At 39.3% G+C, this 16,789-nt stretch overlaps 1 long non-coding RNA gene across 1 annotated transcript in view; it reads left to right on the forward strand.

Annotated features, from left to right (window-relative positions):
• Positions 1-3,082: 3,082 nt before the first annotated feature.
• Positions 3,083-16,789, forward strand: part of LOC121829049 (uncharacterized) — a 32,633-nt gene continuing 18,926 nt past the window's right edge. The window contains exon 1 of the long non-coding RNA XR_013050315.1: positions 3,083-3,127. This is a non-coding gene — a long non-coding RNA (uncharacterized LOC121829049). The remainder of the gene's footprint in view (positions 3,128-16,789) is intronic.

Consider the following 16,789-nt stretch of genomic DNA (forward strand, 5'->3'; position numbering starts at 1 on the left):
GATAAAACACATCACTTCATGAAGGCTAGGCAAACAGTCTGCCAACTGAACTCGATCCTTACCACCATTTTAAAAATGATTTTGCAGTGATGGGAACTGAACCGAGTACCCTGAAGATACCAGAATAGTTCTCTAATCTCGAGCTGTATTCAGGCCTCATTTCACTTTTTATTTTCAGACAGAGACTCACTAAGTTGGCTAGGTTGGCCTCAAACTTGTGTTCCTTGTGCTTCGTCCTCTTGAATAGCTGGGACTGTGGGTATTTACTACCAGGCCTGCCTAGGAATTACTGGATGTATTGGCTCAGTGTGGTTCAAGGTCGTAATTCCTGAGAAATGTTCATTTGTTCATTCACTCACTTAACAAACAAAACCTGCATAGAAGTCATAGACACAAGCCAAGGCACAAGCAAGGGGCCGTATCTGTTCTAGAGTGATTCTGTGTGGGCAAGCACTGTGCATGACCCAAATGAGTTTTCTGTCAGCAGAAAGTACAAACATTCAAATGTTTCAAAACTGTGCACTAATTTTTATTCAGGGATATAGACACATTTAATTTGATTAGAATAAAAAATTTATTCATTCAATTTATTAAGCACATCTACTTTTATACATTCCCAATAAATATGAATTAGACAACAAAATGTAAAACAACTAGCTATAAACTGATAACTAGCCAAAGACAAGCTTGGTAAGGGCTGAGTCTTCATGATTCTCACTTGGCTGTGGAGACAAGATTAGGAGAAATCGAAGGGCCCAGCAGCACCCCTGGAGGGCTGTGTAGACAAGCTTGACCCTCTACTAATGATCTAAAAAACCAGCAATTGTTTCATGGCATCTGGAACTTCTTTATAAATTGACAGTAAAGCATATTTCCACTGATGGTTTTCATTAAGTTCGTTGTGACATAAACATTTAAGACATGCAGTTTCATGAAGAAAGAAACCTCCCAAGTCAGGATGGTTTCAGTAGCATGTAAGAACAACCCCCTTTCAAAAGTGGCAGCAATTTAGGCCAAAAGAAAGCTGCTTGTCACACACTGAAAATACACACCCCAGAAAAGGAAGTAGAGGAAATTTAAGAGCTGATGTTGGAAACAACAGAGGTTGTGTTTGGCCACAATGAAGGCATAGTGTCAGAAAGAAGGAGTGTCAGCTACTGAAATACAGGACAACTACAAGCCCCAGAACCAATTGTATGAAAGTTGAGTCTTTCAAGAATCAGACATTCTAGTCAGACATATGTAACTGGCAGAAATGGTTTTTTATTTCTATTAATATATTTAGGGATACAGTGATCTGAATTTGTGTCCTTTAATACATGGATATTTGCTCTTAATTAAAATGCTTCATATCCTTTAATCCTTTCTTATCCTTTAGTTTTTTGCTGTATATGAAATTTTAAATCACGTAGAATTAGTGAGAATGTAAACTGTCTTTTATAATGGCTTTATTTTCATACTAGCAAAATCTTATTAAAATGTAGAAATGTTAAAATATTAAGTGTCTGTAAAATGTGATGCTGGTATTAATTTGGGAGGGTTTAAGTTTTTGAAATGGATATTAATTGCTCTAAAGATTGCAGTGTTATTCTTTGATGTTTCTGGAATGTATTCATCCCTTGAGACATGCCATTACACACCTTTCCTTCCCAGAAATTCTGCATTTAGGAACATGAAAGTTTAATTTACATAATTGACTCCTTTTCAATTTTTAACCCATTAAGTTTAAAAAAAAAGATCCCACTACCTTCAAATTTTTGTGGTTTCACAGAAATATTGAATATGCTTATTTAGAGAACAAATTTAATTGAAAACATTTTTGAAATGTATTTATGAAATACTCAATGACCCAGAAGTAACCCAGAAAATAACTTGCATAAAAGGTCTGTATTCTGGAAGGATTGATAATATCAACAATGGAAGAGTACAGAAAACAATTAAATATAAGAGTGATAATATTACAAGTTGGGGGGGGGGCATTACTGTCAACTGGAATGATTACCAAGCTGTAGTATAATTTGAAGGAAGGGTCTGCTTTAGGCTAAAGGAGGTACTCTGACCAAACACAAAATTCAGATTGAGTACATGAAGAAAGTTCATTGCACAGAGGGAAGAGAGAGAGGGGGGGAGAGGGAGAGAGAGAGGGAGGTGGCTCACCATTTTTGGAACTGTAATTCAGAGTCAAGTTCTCAAGGGCCAAAGCAAAGGCAATGGAGGAAAGAAAGAGAAATTGATTAGCAGGAAAAAAAAATGCCATGTGAAGGTCAAGGAAAATTTGGATTGAGATGGGGCCACTGAAGGAGGTGAACTCCAGAGTGAAGTTTCCAGAGAGCATTAACAGTTGAAGCCACAGTTTAGAAGTCCAAGCAGAAAAACAGTTATGATAAATGGGGGCGGCAGGAATAGCCCACTCATCTGAGGAAAAGAAAATTAGGGTCAAGGAAAGTTGTAGAGGAAGATCTGTGTGGGTGTTCAGGATGGATAAAATGTGATGAAATGAAAGTCAAATATCTACATGAATATGTGAAATGTATTACATTTCTCAAACACCGCAAATAGACAAAATTGCATCATTCGGAGCATTAGATAAATTTAATATTAAATGTACCATGAATTCCTTTGACACATAAGCATCTTCACCTTCCAGAGATGTAATTTTGATAGATAGCAAAATGTAGTTTGCTATTTTCCTGCAACAAGTAATCACCAGCAGTGACAAGATGCCATTTATGTGAGGAACAGTGAGCAATACTGGGAAGAGTCAGGGCGAGTACTGCTTTACTAACCAACTGGGTCCACGTGAGCAAATTCTTCTTAGTCCTGTGGGACTAAGTGTGCAGTAACTCGCTATTCCTGTTCCTGTGATAGCAGCATCTGCTTTAGGGTGGATACGTGTTACTTATTCAGCAACCTTACCAATGAGGAAAACCTCCTTTCTGACAATGAAGTGGTCCCTCAGTAACCTCTGTGCAGCCTGATGTTCCCCTAACTACAGATAACACAATCATCCTCTGATTCACACTGCCCATTGTGAGGGGCAATGGCCTCAGGATAGAGAGTCATGTGACCTAGGCAGTGCTGTCCCTGTGTCTCCAGGGCTTTCACTAAAGGTGGCAACATGAAAGAGGTATGTTTTTTATTTGCTCTGAGATTGCTACACTAGGGGGACAAATAAACCCAGAGCTTCGAGTTATTGTTGCAGCCATAGCAAAGGCAGATTCTTGAAAAGGAGGCATGCCCTGAAGACGCAGGTCATGTCTGCTAGAACTGCACGCTGCACTCTCTACCTGGCGTTATGGTGGTTTATGAACGTATTTTATTTCTGCTACCACATTGTGAGCTACCCTGAAGCAGAAATAGTCTTTAATCTTTCCAGATATGAACTATCTGGGAGACATTGTAACCTGGCTAGCCCTCCACCATCCCAAGATCTTTCCTTCTGTTTACTACTTCCTACTACAGAAATGGGAAAACTCCACATACTCACTTTCCTGGTTTCTACAACTAAATTTGTCTTTGGCCAGCCCTTTCCTTTGAGATATAAGTTGAGTACGTTAGGAGAAACACTGCATCTTCTAACGAATGAAGTGTGTGTGCTTCCTTTGGGACGTTTCTTCTCATTAGTGGTTGAAAATTCTTTTGGTGACTTTTTTCTGTGGTTGTGATAAACACCACAACCAAGAGCAACTTGGAGAGGAAAGGGTTTATTTTGTCTTATACTTCCAGGTCACAATTTACCATTGAGGGAAGTCAAGGCAGGAAAATGGAGTTAGGAATTGAAGTAGAAATTATGGAAGAATGGTGCTTGTTCTCCCTGGCTCCTGCTCAGCAAGATTTCTTTATAACCCAAGACTTACCTAGTCAGTGTTGGCCCTGCCCACAGTGGCTTGGGCAGACAGTCCCACATCAATCAACACTCAAGATAATGTCATACAGACTTGGCCAAAAGCCAGTCTGATCTGAGAAATCCCTCCATTGAGCATCGCTCTGCCAGTGAGATTTTTGGTTGTATCTTGCTGGTAATGAAAGGAACCAGTACAAACCTGGATGAGCATAATTGATGTCTTGACCTTCTGCAGTGCTGTTAGAAGCAGGCTGTAAGAATAAAATCAAGGAAAAGCCAGGATACTTACAATGGATTCTGAAGCAAGACTGAAAGTATGTACATCTAGATTTTCTCTCTAAATAACTTAAAATTTGACTAAATTTGTTTATGATCGTTTGGACCTTTTTGGGATTATATCACTAGTAATCCATGGAGTCTATTTAATGAGCAAAGGAATTTATTTGAGGGTTAACTCACAAGACAGAATAAAGGAATTTGTTGCAGGATCTTGGAAGGGTGAGGCACAGTCCAATACTGTTCTCTGGCAAGCTCTTCCTTGGTTTGTTCCAGCCTCCAAAACCATGAGGTATCATAGGGAAGGATGTTTGTGCATTCCAGGACTTAGGGATCCCCCCTCAAAGACCATGTCCCAGGGACATGTACCTCAAGGTCATAGGCAGGTGTAACAGTTACCTGCTACCTCACTAGGGGCAGTGCTTCAGGGCATGGCTCAAACAGCCACTCATTACAGACCTTATCTTATCAAGCTCAGGATTATGCTACAACCTTCAAGTTCTTCAAAGGGTGTGCAAACTGCAATCTGGATGTCATTTCCATGAATCAGTAATCTGAAGGCCGTGAAAATGTTGTGTTAGAACGCACATATGCACCAATGTCAGGGGTCTTAAGTAGACTTCTATTAAATAGACTTCTATGGTTTAGTGACTTTATGATAGGATCATTTGAAAGTTTATGATTATCTGTGCATTTACTTTATTATATATGGGCATAAATAACACTAAGTACTTTACAGAATTTGTATAAAAATCGAGCTGTGAAACCCATGCAAATGTATGGTACTCATTCTATACTTTGTAGACTTTTAATTTCCATTCCATCCATCTGGTTACTTATGTGTATATTTTATATGTATGCCTTTATTTATTTATTATTTATGTTTCATGTATGTGCCATGACATGCATATGGAGCTCATAGGAAAACCTGCAGGAACTGGTTCTCTTCTACCACATGGATCAAAGAATGCAACTTAGGTCTTCACATTTGGTAGGAAATACCTTTATTCAATGAGTTATTTAATGACCCTATTGAATTGTGAGCCTAATTAGTCTTGTGAATAAAAACCAGGAGTCAGAATATTGGGGTAATAACCTGAAAGCTCAGGGATGCAGAGGAGCAGCCACAAGTGACTTCTTACCGCTCTGGATTCTCTGACAAAAAGGCCGAGACCCTGTCTCCACCCTGCCTTATCACTTCTGTCTTCACCTCCCGAGTGTTGGGATTGAGGGTGTGTGCCACCATGCCCAGCTTCTATGGTTAGCTAGTGGGTAGCTTCACCCTCTGATCTCCAGGCAAGCTTTATTTATCAGAACTCAAACAAAATATCACACAACACCCTATTATATTTTAACCAGCTTCAACTCTATTTTAGTTTGCATTTAAGTTGTGGCAAATGGCAGAGACCTGATATAATACTGTTGTCTAATTGTACTTTTCCTTTTATTGAAAATAGGTTTTTTCTTTTATGCTAATTAGTTTTGCCCTCCCTCTACTATCTCCTCCTCATTCCCTCCCATCTGAATCCACCCTCTTTCTATCTCTCATGAGAAAACAAACAGGCTTCTAAGACTTAATAATATAAATTATGATATAATAAGATACAACAAAAACTAATATACCAAGAAAAACAAAACAAACAGAAGAAAAAGAGACCAAGAAATGGAACAAGAAATAGATATAGACTCAGAGAAAAACTCATTCACATATTCAGGCATCCCATAAACACAATAAACTGGTATCCAAATACATATGCAAAGGGCTTCTGAGAAAAAAAGATTACATATTATTGAGGGATTTATTAAGGTAACTTCACATAGTTAAAAAGGAAGTTTATTTGGGGGTAACTTACAACCAGTAAAGGAGTTGGTTACAAGATCCGGAAGAGGTGGAGTGCAGTCCAGTGGTATTCTTTGCAGAACTCTGCTCAGTCTACCATCCAGCATCTAGGCTCACAAGGAACCAAGAGACCTGGCACATCTGGATCTCGGGTCTTAAGAGCTCCCATCTTGGCCCTGCCCCAGGGGCAGGTCATAGGTAAGCACAGCAGTTACCAGAAGCCTCACTAGGAGCAGTACTTTCAGGTTAAAACTGGAACAACTACCCACTACATCTCCCCGTTTTGTCTAAATAAGAAAGTTCTAACATAATACAAAACTATAAACAATAGGAATGATTATCAAATATTGTCCAGGATGAATAAGGGATAATGACCTAGACAAGATGGAACTACAACCAATACAAACAGTATCAAACAAGAGATACTAAAATGTGAAAATCCAGAGAAGACTGGAGCATAGGTAAACAGCACATTACAAAGATCATTCCAAAAGGTGTCCTATCCTAAAGAAACTAAGCCTAATACTTAATACATTCTAGCTAAGATACAAGAAGATTGTTAGTATAACTGTTAGTCTTCAATCCCATCAAAGACCTGAGAAGGAATATAATAATACCTGAGAAACAGGAGAAGGATGCAAGCAACTTTCAGAAATCTTGTAAGAGTACACAGAGACGGCTGGCAGCCCGGACAGTTACCTAAAGTTTGTCAGCATCATTGGTGCATTCAAATTGGCTATAGGCCTAGAGTATCTGTCAGACCATTTTACTGTCAGCAGTTGAGGCAAGAGCAGTTCTTTGCCCAGTAGACCATTTTGTGCCAAGGTGAAGACAAACTTCCAAACAGAAATGTCTCAGAAGCCCAACATTCTCTCGGGATCATATTGGTGCTGTCAGGAGCAATTGTGTCTCACGTCAATAGAATTCCAAGTTATCAAAACATTTAAATGCTATATTCTCTAGGTCTATGAAGAATTGGAAGACTACCTATCCATCTGACATATGTTTCTGTAAGTCTGGAGAACCTAACTAACATAACTATAGAGATGACAAGCATAGGTGAATGTAAATCTATAAGACTTATTTACCTAGATACCCTAAGGACTAAGGCTTCATGTAAACAGGGTAAACAGTCTGTAAGTAAATGTACAGTAAAAGGACAATGACTACAAAGTTGTGACAATATACAAAATAGCTAAAGCAGAGGTAGGAATGTATAGTACAATATATAATATGACAATAATCCTAAATATATATCAATATACCAAATATTCTAAACAGAGGTAGAACATACATACAGTATGACAAATACAATTTTACACTTGTATCGACATTTCAAATAAGAGTATAAATACTATATATACATTACAACAAATATGGTTCTGTATTTGTATCAATATACAAATTATCTGGAATAAAATATAAAAATAGTTTACGTTTGTATCAATATATAAGAATCCATAACAGTGCAATTTATCTAAGGCTGGTATTTTACTAAATTAGTTTACTAGTATATACAATAATCTATCTTAACATACTATACATATAAATTCCCATTTTTTTCTTTTCTTAAGTGGAATACTGAGGCCAATGTTTTCTTACACCTCTAACCCTATAACTATTATCCTTAACCCTCAGAAACATGAAATCTTTGAGAAAAGGGGGCATCGTTTTCTTAGAACTGCTTCCTGCTGTTCAGGGGGCAACAGTATCTATGCAGGGTCCTGTAAGAAGGCTCAGATAGTTAAGTCTCAGTTGGACTAACTGTAGAATCTGCAGCCAGTCTCAGAGTAATGGGTAAGGTTGTCTGAGATTCTGGCTAGATGTGTAGTATAATAAACCATCTTATAATGGAATTATCTTGGAGAGTTTTCAGTCCGAGGGTTGATCATTGAGTAATGTTTGCGAATACCATGGCATCATTCTGGACTGGGTAGAGTTGTTGTTGTGGGACCCCATCATCCTTCTGGAGACTTCAAAGATTGTGGTGGTGGTGCATGCCTTTAATCCCAGCACTCGGGAGGCAGAGCCAGGTGGATCTCTGTGAGTTCGAGGCCAGCCTGGTCTCCAAAGCGAGTTCAAGGAAAGGCACAAAGCTACACAAAGAAACCCTGTCTCAAAAAACCAAAAAAAAAATAATAAAATAAAAATTAAAATTAAAATAAAAAAAGATTGTTATTGGAAAAACTCATTTTTTACTGGGAAAAACTTGAACATTATTAATATCAAAATGTAAAGTTTGGATTTAAAGATGACATGACATGTCAGAAAGGATTTTGAGAAATCAAGAATAAGCATGGAGAGAATTAGAATGTGGTCCCTTTTTATTGGTTTTTCTTCTGTCCCACATCAGATGACTCTTCAGATATGAGACAGAATCTCTCAAACTTTTCTTTTAGCAATATGCTTGGGTTTAGAGAAGGAGTGAACCAATTCTAACTCCAAAGTCAGCTTGGTATATAATTGAATCAGAACCATAACTTTTCTAGAATTAAAGAGATATAGATGGCAGGCAGTAAGATATTACCCTGTGTAGATTGATACCAACAGATTCTTTCTTTCTGCTGTGGATGTCTGTATATCTAAGGCCTTATGATTTCTGGAAGATGGGTATTTCTATTATCCTGTAAAAACAAAATCAGAACCCCCCCCCAACCATTGTTTCTTAAATTTCTCTTACAACTTATAGAGAAGCCACACTGACAGATGAGTATTTACTTCTCATCAAGGGGTTTCTCCTGTTCAAAACAAGTTTTTATTAATTTTGCTGGTATCATAGCTTTTCTTCTCCAGCAGAAACAAAAGCAAAACCCCTTCCCCAATGTAGGATATATCCTGGTTTCCATTCTGAGGTCAGCACATCTTTGAAATAAACTGGTTGATTTAGCTCAGAAGTTTTGTCTGTTATCCAATGTCTCTCTGAAGCTGTTGTTCTTTCTCATAAGCATTGAGAAAATTCAAGGTTAATAAAGCATTAGGCAATCTATCTCTAGGAGTCATTGTTATCTGTTGCTGTTTATTTAGCATATCCTTTGAAGTTCAATTGGATCTTTCTATGACACCTTGGCCTTTGGGATTGTGTGGTATACCTGTAACATGCTTTATATTGTAATAAACAAGGAACTGTCTCATTTTATTGGAGACATATGCTAGGGCATTGTCTGTCTTAATTTGTATAGGTATTCCCATGATGGCCATAACTTCTAATAAGTGTGTAATCACAGAATCAGCCTTTTCAGAACTCATAGGATTTGTCCACTGAAATCCTGGATAGGTGTCAATGGTATGGTGTACATACTTTAATCTTCCAAATTCTGAGAAATGAAACACATCCATCTGCCAAATTTCATTTCTTTGTATACATTTTAAATTGCTCCCTGCAGGTAATATAGTTGGTTATATAAAGAACAAGTAGCACATTTTTTTAAACAATATCCTTGGTTTGTTGCCAAGTGATGGAGAAATCTTTCTTCAAACTTTTGCTATTTACATGGTGTTTCTTATGAAATTCTGAGGCTTCTGGCACATTACCTTTAGTAACTGATCAATCTCATCATTCCCTTGTGCTAGAGGTCCTGGCAGACTTGTATGGGATCTGATATGTGAGATATATATATATATATATATATATATATATATATATATATATATATACATATATATATGTGTGTGTGTGTGTGTGTATACACAGATATATATATGTACACATATACATGTATATATGTATATATACACACATATATATGTATATATATACAATGTTCCCTATTTTTTATTATTTCCTGCAATTGTATGAGTAATGAAGTTAATTCTGTATTATCAGGAATAAATTCAGCAACTTCAATATGTAAAACAACTCTCTCTGTGTAATGAGAGTCAATGACTATCTTGAGAGGTTCTGTGAAGTCCATCAGTACCATAAGAATGGCATACAGTTCTGCCTTTTGTATGGACTTTGAACCACTTTACTTAAGTCTCCTGATTTATATCCTGATTTCCTTGATTTATTTGATTCAGTATAGAATGTGAGGACTCCAGAAATTGGCTTTTGTCGTACAATGTGAGGAAGGACCCATTCAATCATCTTTATGAATTCTATTCTGTAGCTGGAGTATTTCTGTGTCCACCCAGCTCCTGCAGCCACTCGGACCCAAATTAAATACACAGGGACTTATATTACTTATAAACTGTATGGCCATGGCAGGCTTCTTGCTATCTGTTTTTATACCTTAAATTAACCCATTTCTATTAATCTATAAGTTGCCACATAGCTCGTGGCTTACCGGTATCTTAACATCTGTTTCTCATCGAGGTGGCTGGCAGCTCTCTGCCTCAGCCTCCTACTTCCCAGAATTCTCTTCTCTCCTTGTCCCACCTATACTTCCTGCCTGGCTACTGGCCAATCAGCATTTTATCAATCAATCATAGCAACACATTTTCACAGCATAGAGAACATCCCACAACACTATTCTCTTGCTTTTGGGATAATGGTTGTTAATCTCCCCCAAAAAGTTACTGCAGGATCTCTGCCAATATTCATTATCTTTCCATAGTAAGGAAATTTCCTCATTAGTTAAAGGAGTACAATTTCTGCTGGGTCCATTCCTGTCAACTGGCAAAGTCTTAATTTTTTTTTTTTGAATCAAATCACATGTCTTTTCTATATAAGTCTTTAACTTCTTACTTGGTTTACATAATAGAAATATGCATTCCAATATAATATCTTCCCTCGCATCAAAATACCTGTGGGGGAATGTCTGGAGGGGAATATGACAAGAATGCATTTAACTTCTGGATTCACACGAGCCACATGTGCTTCTCAAATTGTCTTTTCTACTAGAGCCAATTCCTTTTTGGCTTTGGCTGATAATTCTCTTGTATTATTTAATTCGTTGTCCCCTATTAGAGTATTAGTGAAACTCTGTAGTCCATCTTTGAGCATTCCCATGATACCCAGTAACTTGGAGATGCTTCCTAAAAACTTTTGAAAATCATTAAGAGGCTGCATTCAATCTCTTATTAGTTGTAACTTTTGGGGTCTATTTTTTTATAGCTCTATCTTATATCCTAAGTAATTAATAGAATCTCCTGTTTGTATATTTTTTCACGAGCAATTTGTAGTCCTCAGCAAGAAAAAACCTTTTTTTAACTTCTTCAAATGTGCTTTCTAATGTGCCTAACTTTGGATCAGCTAATAAGATATCATCCATATAATGATAAATTATGGATTGTGGAAACTTCACATGAATTATCTCCAATGGTTGTTGCAAAAAATATTGGTACAGGGTAGGAATGTTTAACATTTCCTATGGGAGGACCTTCTACTGATATCTCTTGACTAGCTGGGAATTGTTATAATTAGGTACTGTGAAGGCAAATTTTTGTCTTATCATTTTCTTGAATGGGTATGCTAAAGAAACAGTCTTTTAAGTCAATAACTATTATAGGCCATTCTTTGGGTAGCTGAGAGAGGAAGGGCATACCAGTCTGTAGGGAGCCCATAGGTGGAATTACTTTATTAATAGCTCTCAGATCTGTCAGCATTCTCCATTTACCAGAATTTTTCAATAACAAATACAGGAGAATTCCAAGGGCTGGTAGATTCTTCAATGTGTTGTGCATTTAACTGCTCTTGAACCAGCTGTTCTAAAGCTTGTACCTTCTCTTTTGTCAAAGGCAAACAGGTTTATTAGTTAGTCATTTTAAAGGTAAAGCTGTTTGTACTTCTGAGAGTTCAACAGCAGTTGTGCTTTGTTCATGTACAGCCTGAATGGTTGCTGGCTGTTTTTTATAGTATGTTATGATATTATTCCTAGAAACATACATTGGTCTGTATTCTTTTTCTGAGAGTGTAGGAATTTTAATCTGGGTATTCCACTGTTGTAAAAGATCTTAGCCCCAAAGATTCACTGCCACTTTTGCTACATATGGCTTCAATCTTCCTCTCTGTCCTTTTGGCCCTATGCATTCAACCTATCTCAAACTCTGTTTTATCTGAGATAAGGTTCCAATCCCTAGAAACTGGACATCTGCCTCTTGAAAAGGCCAATTCAGATGCCATGATTTTGGTGTGATTATCGTCACATCTGCACCCATGTCTACCAGGCCCTCCAGAACAATGCCATTAATTCAAATTCTAAGCTTTGGTCTTTGATCATTTATGGAAGTCTGCAAAAATATTCATTTTATTGTGATCTTTGGAACTTTTGATTCATCTATCAGAGCTGTTCTATCATCCAGTGCAGTATCGTTCTGTACATTAGGCATTGGTTTATTTAATTGTCCTGGAGAGGAATTTCCTCCACAGTGGCTGAAAATGTTTGGACCACATTCAATTTAGAGGTCTCCAAGAGGACCCCTGAGGCATTACCTGCCAGTAAAGGGTTGCCTCGTATATCTATTATTGATCTGCACTTATTGGTCCACTGTCAGCCTTTGCCACATCTTCTACATAATCCAGAAGGTTGGGGACTCCTGTTTGAGTTATTTCTAGAAACATTATTACTTCTAGGAGCACCCCATGTACAGTTTTCACTTATATGACCTGGTGTACCACGTTTAAAACATTTGGTACCACAGGGCCTTCTTCCACCTCTGGGAATTACCTCTCCTATCCAAGCCTCATTACTATAGTTAAGGGACTCAACACCATTAGAATACTAAATCCATTACTCCAAAAGAGCTGATCTGACCTTCCATGGTGTAAATAGTCTTTTGCATTGTGTTATTAGCATTGTTGAATGCCAAGGACTCAGTTAATACTTGTCTTAATTCTTTATCTGACACTTTTGTTATAGCTGTGGCCAGCTTTTGTAAAAATATCAGTGAAAGGTTCTTGTGGTCCCTGAAATATCTTTGTATATACCTCAGTTGGTTTTTCTGGTTCTGGAATTTCCCCCCAAGCATTTAGAGCTACTGTTCAGCATAGGGATATTGTATGTTCATCATAAGTGGTTTGTAAATTCCTATCAGCAAAACAGCCCTCACCAAGAATTTGTTCTTGGGAGATCTCAAAACCTCTGAGTTTACCTGTTGCTCTAAATTTCTTGCCTCTTCTCTCAACCAGTTTTTCCATTGTAACTGCTGGTTATGTGCTAGAACAGCTGAAATTAACTGATTCCAGTCATCTGGAATGATTCTATGAGAGGTATACCACAAATTTAACATCTCTCTTACATATGTTGAGTGTATTCCATATGTAACTATTGCTTCCTTCATATTTTTAAAAATATCTCATCAAAATAGGTTGTACTGTATATTCCACATATGGCTCAAAGTGTCTATCATCTGCTGGCCTCTCATGAATGATGACAGGATGAGCTATTGTATGAAGGCCATCTGGAGATGTTATAACCTGCATGGTCTTGCCCTTCTGCTTATTAGGTCCTCTGTCATGTTTACTGAGAGTTTCTTCCAGGGCTTGCACCTAGGTTCTGTTCTAGGGAGTGAACCTCCTCTTTTGCAAGAGCTTCCAGATTTCTCATGGAATCATGTAACTTTTTATGTTCTTCTGAAACAGGTGATTCCATAGACCTTATTTTTATCAGTTAATGATAATCTTTCTTCCTTATAAAGTGTCTGAGTAGCAACAACTTCACCCTGGAGAGTTATTGTTCTATCACAACTTCACCCTGGAGAGTTATTGTTCTATCCATTAAGTATTCATATTTATTATCAATAAAATCAAACTTGGATATACATTTAATATTAATGGACTAAAGTTCTTATATTAAGTTAGCAGATTCCAAACTAAGAGGCCTGTTTTGTAAATCTTTATTACTATCTTGTAAATCCTGGTTAGCAGATTCCAGAGAAAGAATCTTTTTATCTAAACCTTCATGGCTATCTTTTAAAGCCTGTATCAGTCCTAATAATGACTCATCTTTGTTATTATTAAACCAGTATTTGAATGTTATGTAAAATATTATGGTAAATGCCAAAATGGTACAACCAAGATATACCTTAGAAAGGTCATATATTTCCTGGAAAATGTCATTCATCATCATCATACAGGCAAAAAAAATAATTTTAATTCTTGTAAAGTAATGTTTTCAGCCATATTATAAGAATTACTCAAAATTTGTTAGTTAGTTTCAAGGCATAAAATTATCAAGTACTCTTACCTGAAATAAAACACTGGTTTGCTTATCTTACCAGCCTCGTGATGATTTTTTGGGTGTAGTGGCACGTGTTGGCCAGCAGGTGTCACTGGTGTAGTTCTAAGGATGGTCCTGCGGAAGGCTTTGGCTGGTGGCAGCAGTGAGGTAGTGTGGCCAGATCTTCCTGTGATTCCTTGGAGCTTCTGGGCCTGGCTTGGCTTTTGTGGCCTGCCTGGCCCTTCAGAGCACTTCCCTCAGCCAAAAAGCCAATGTGTGGGGTTGAGTGGCCTGAGCTCAGGGCACAGAGATCTCCAGGCAGCAAGGATGGTGGCCAGCAGCCACAGCTCTGAGCCTCTCTCATGGCTGCATGGGGGTGGGGTGGGGCAGTGGCATCTATTTTGCTAGGCAGCCTCTGAGCAGCTTCTGAGAGAGATGGTAAGATGGTGGAAGCCATGGGCTCAGGTGGGAGCTCGGGCAGAAGTTGGCGCCATAGGGGTAACTTACTCACAGAGGCTCTTACTGGTCTGGGGGCTAAGCTTGCCGGGGGAACCAGGACCCAGACTCAGCTGCTCCCTTGCAGTGGGAATGGAACCAGATTCACCGTGGAGGTGTTCCCTGGCTATATCAAACTCAGCAGTCTGGTAAATGTGCCAGTGTGAGCCAGGGAGGACAAAGGAAGGGAAGGGAAGGGAAGGGAAGGAGCAGTACCGGAAGGTTATGGGTTGACGGGTAAGCACCGGATCCCCGGGTGGGGTGGGGATTTTTAAAGTGATGAAGAAGAGACGGGGAAGCATGGGAAGTGTGGAAAGCATGCCACAGCAGCCACAGAGGAGGCTGAGGGCAGCGGCCACCCAGGCGTTTGGAGTTTGCCTCATGTGAGCGTCAGATATTGGGGGCTTTTTAAAGGCAACTCCACATAGACAAAAAGGAGGTTTATTTGGAGGTAACTTACAACCAGTAGAGGGGTTGGCTACAGGATCCAGGAGAGGTGGAGTGCAGTCCAGCGGTGTTCTCTGGAGAACTCTGCTCTGTCTATCATCCAGCATCCAGGATCACCAGGAACCAAGAGACCCGGCTCATCCAGATCTCTGGTCTTAAGAGCTCCAGTCTTCCTATGAGTGAGTACATACCATATTTGTCTTTCTGAGTCTGGGTTACCTCACTCAGGATGATTTTTTCTAGATCCATCCATTTGCCTGCAAACCGTATGATGTCATTGTTTTTCTCTGCTGAGTAGTATTCCATTGTGTATATGTGCCACAATTTATTTATCCATTCTTCAGTTGAAGGGCATCTAGGTTGTTTCCAGGTTTTGGCTATTACAAACAATGCTGATATGAACATAACTGAGCAAGTACTCTTGTGGTATGATTGAGCATTCCTTGGGTATATGCCCAGGAGTGGTATAGCTGGATCTTGGGGGAGATTGATTCCCAATTTTCTAAGAAAGCGCCATATTGATTTCCAAAGTGGTTGTACAAGCTTGTATTCCCACCAGCAGTGGAGGAGAGTTCCCCTAGTTCCACATCCTCTCCAGCATAAAGTGTCTTCAGTGTTAGATGTGGAACAAGGATGACTGGACTGCTACTCACATCACCAGTGAGGCTACCTGAAAAACGGGACCCCAAAAAAGACACGGAGAAATGGATGAGATCTACATGAACAGCCTGGTCATGAGTCGGAACAATGAAGAGCAATGGTCGAGGGAAAGAGAGTGGGAGAACCTAGCTGGATCAAGAAAAGAGAGGGAGAACAAGGAATAGGAGACCATGGTAAATGAAGACCACATGAGAAGGGGAGGAAGCAGAGAGCTAGGGAGGCCCACGGAGATCCACAAAGATACCCCCGCAAAAGACTGCTGGCAATGGTCAAGAGACGGCAGGAACTGACCTACTCTGGTGATGGGAAGGCCAGACACCCTGATAGTTGTGCCATAAACCCCATCCAAGGACTGAGGAATCTGGATGCAGACATCCATGGCTGGGCCTGCTGTGGGATGTTCTGTTTGTCCTGTGGGAGCCCTTCTTGGGTTCTTTGTGGCGTTACCCAGCAGGTCCGTATAGAGGATGATTAGGACCATGGGCCTGAGTGCAGGTGTTTGAGATGGTCTGCACTTGGCTGTGCTGGGGGATGGTCTGTATGTCAAGTTGCTCTGATTGGTTAATAAATAAAACCTGATCGGCCGTGGCTAGGCAGGAAAGATAGGCGGGACTAACAGAGAGGAGAAATAAAAGGACAGAAAGGCAGAAGGAGACGGAGACGCTGCAGCCGCCGCCATGACCAGCAGCATGTGAAGACGCCAGTAAGCCACCAGCCACATGGCAAGGTATAGATGTAAGGAAATGGATCAATTTAAGATAAAAGCACAGTTAGCAAGATAAGGACAGTTAGCAGGAAGCCTGCCACGGCCATGCAGTTTGTAAGCAAAATAAGTCTCTGTGTTTACTTGGTTGGGTCTGAGCGGCTGTGGGACTGGCAGGTGACAAAGATTTGTCCTGACTGTGGGCAAGGTGGAAAACTCTAGCGACATGGGCCCCTGGTGGAGCATTGGGAGTCTAATTAGTGAGAAAGAAGAGGGTTTTTATGAGCGAGAATTGTTGAAGCCAAGGTTGGATAAAGCACAGGGACAAATAACCAAATGAATGGAAGCACAGGATCTATGAACCAAAGGCTGAGGGGCCCCCAACTGGATCAGGCCCCCTGAATGGGTGAGACAGTCTTTTGGCATGA

Source organism: Peromyscus maniculatus, chromosome 4, assembly GCF_049852395.1.
Source record: "Peromyscus maniculatus bairdii isolate BWxNUB_F1_BW_parent chromosome 4, HU_Pman_BW_mat_3.1, whole genome shotgun sequence".
Classification (NCBI taxonomy): domain Eukaryota; kingdom Metazoa; phylum Chordata; class Mammalia; order Rodentia; family Cricetidae; genus Peromyscus; species Peromyscus maniculatus.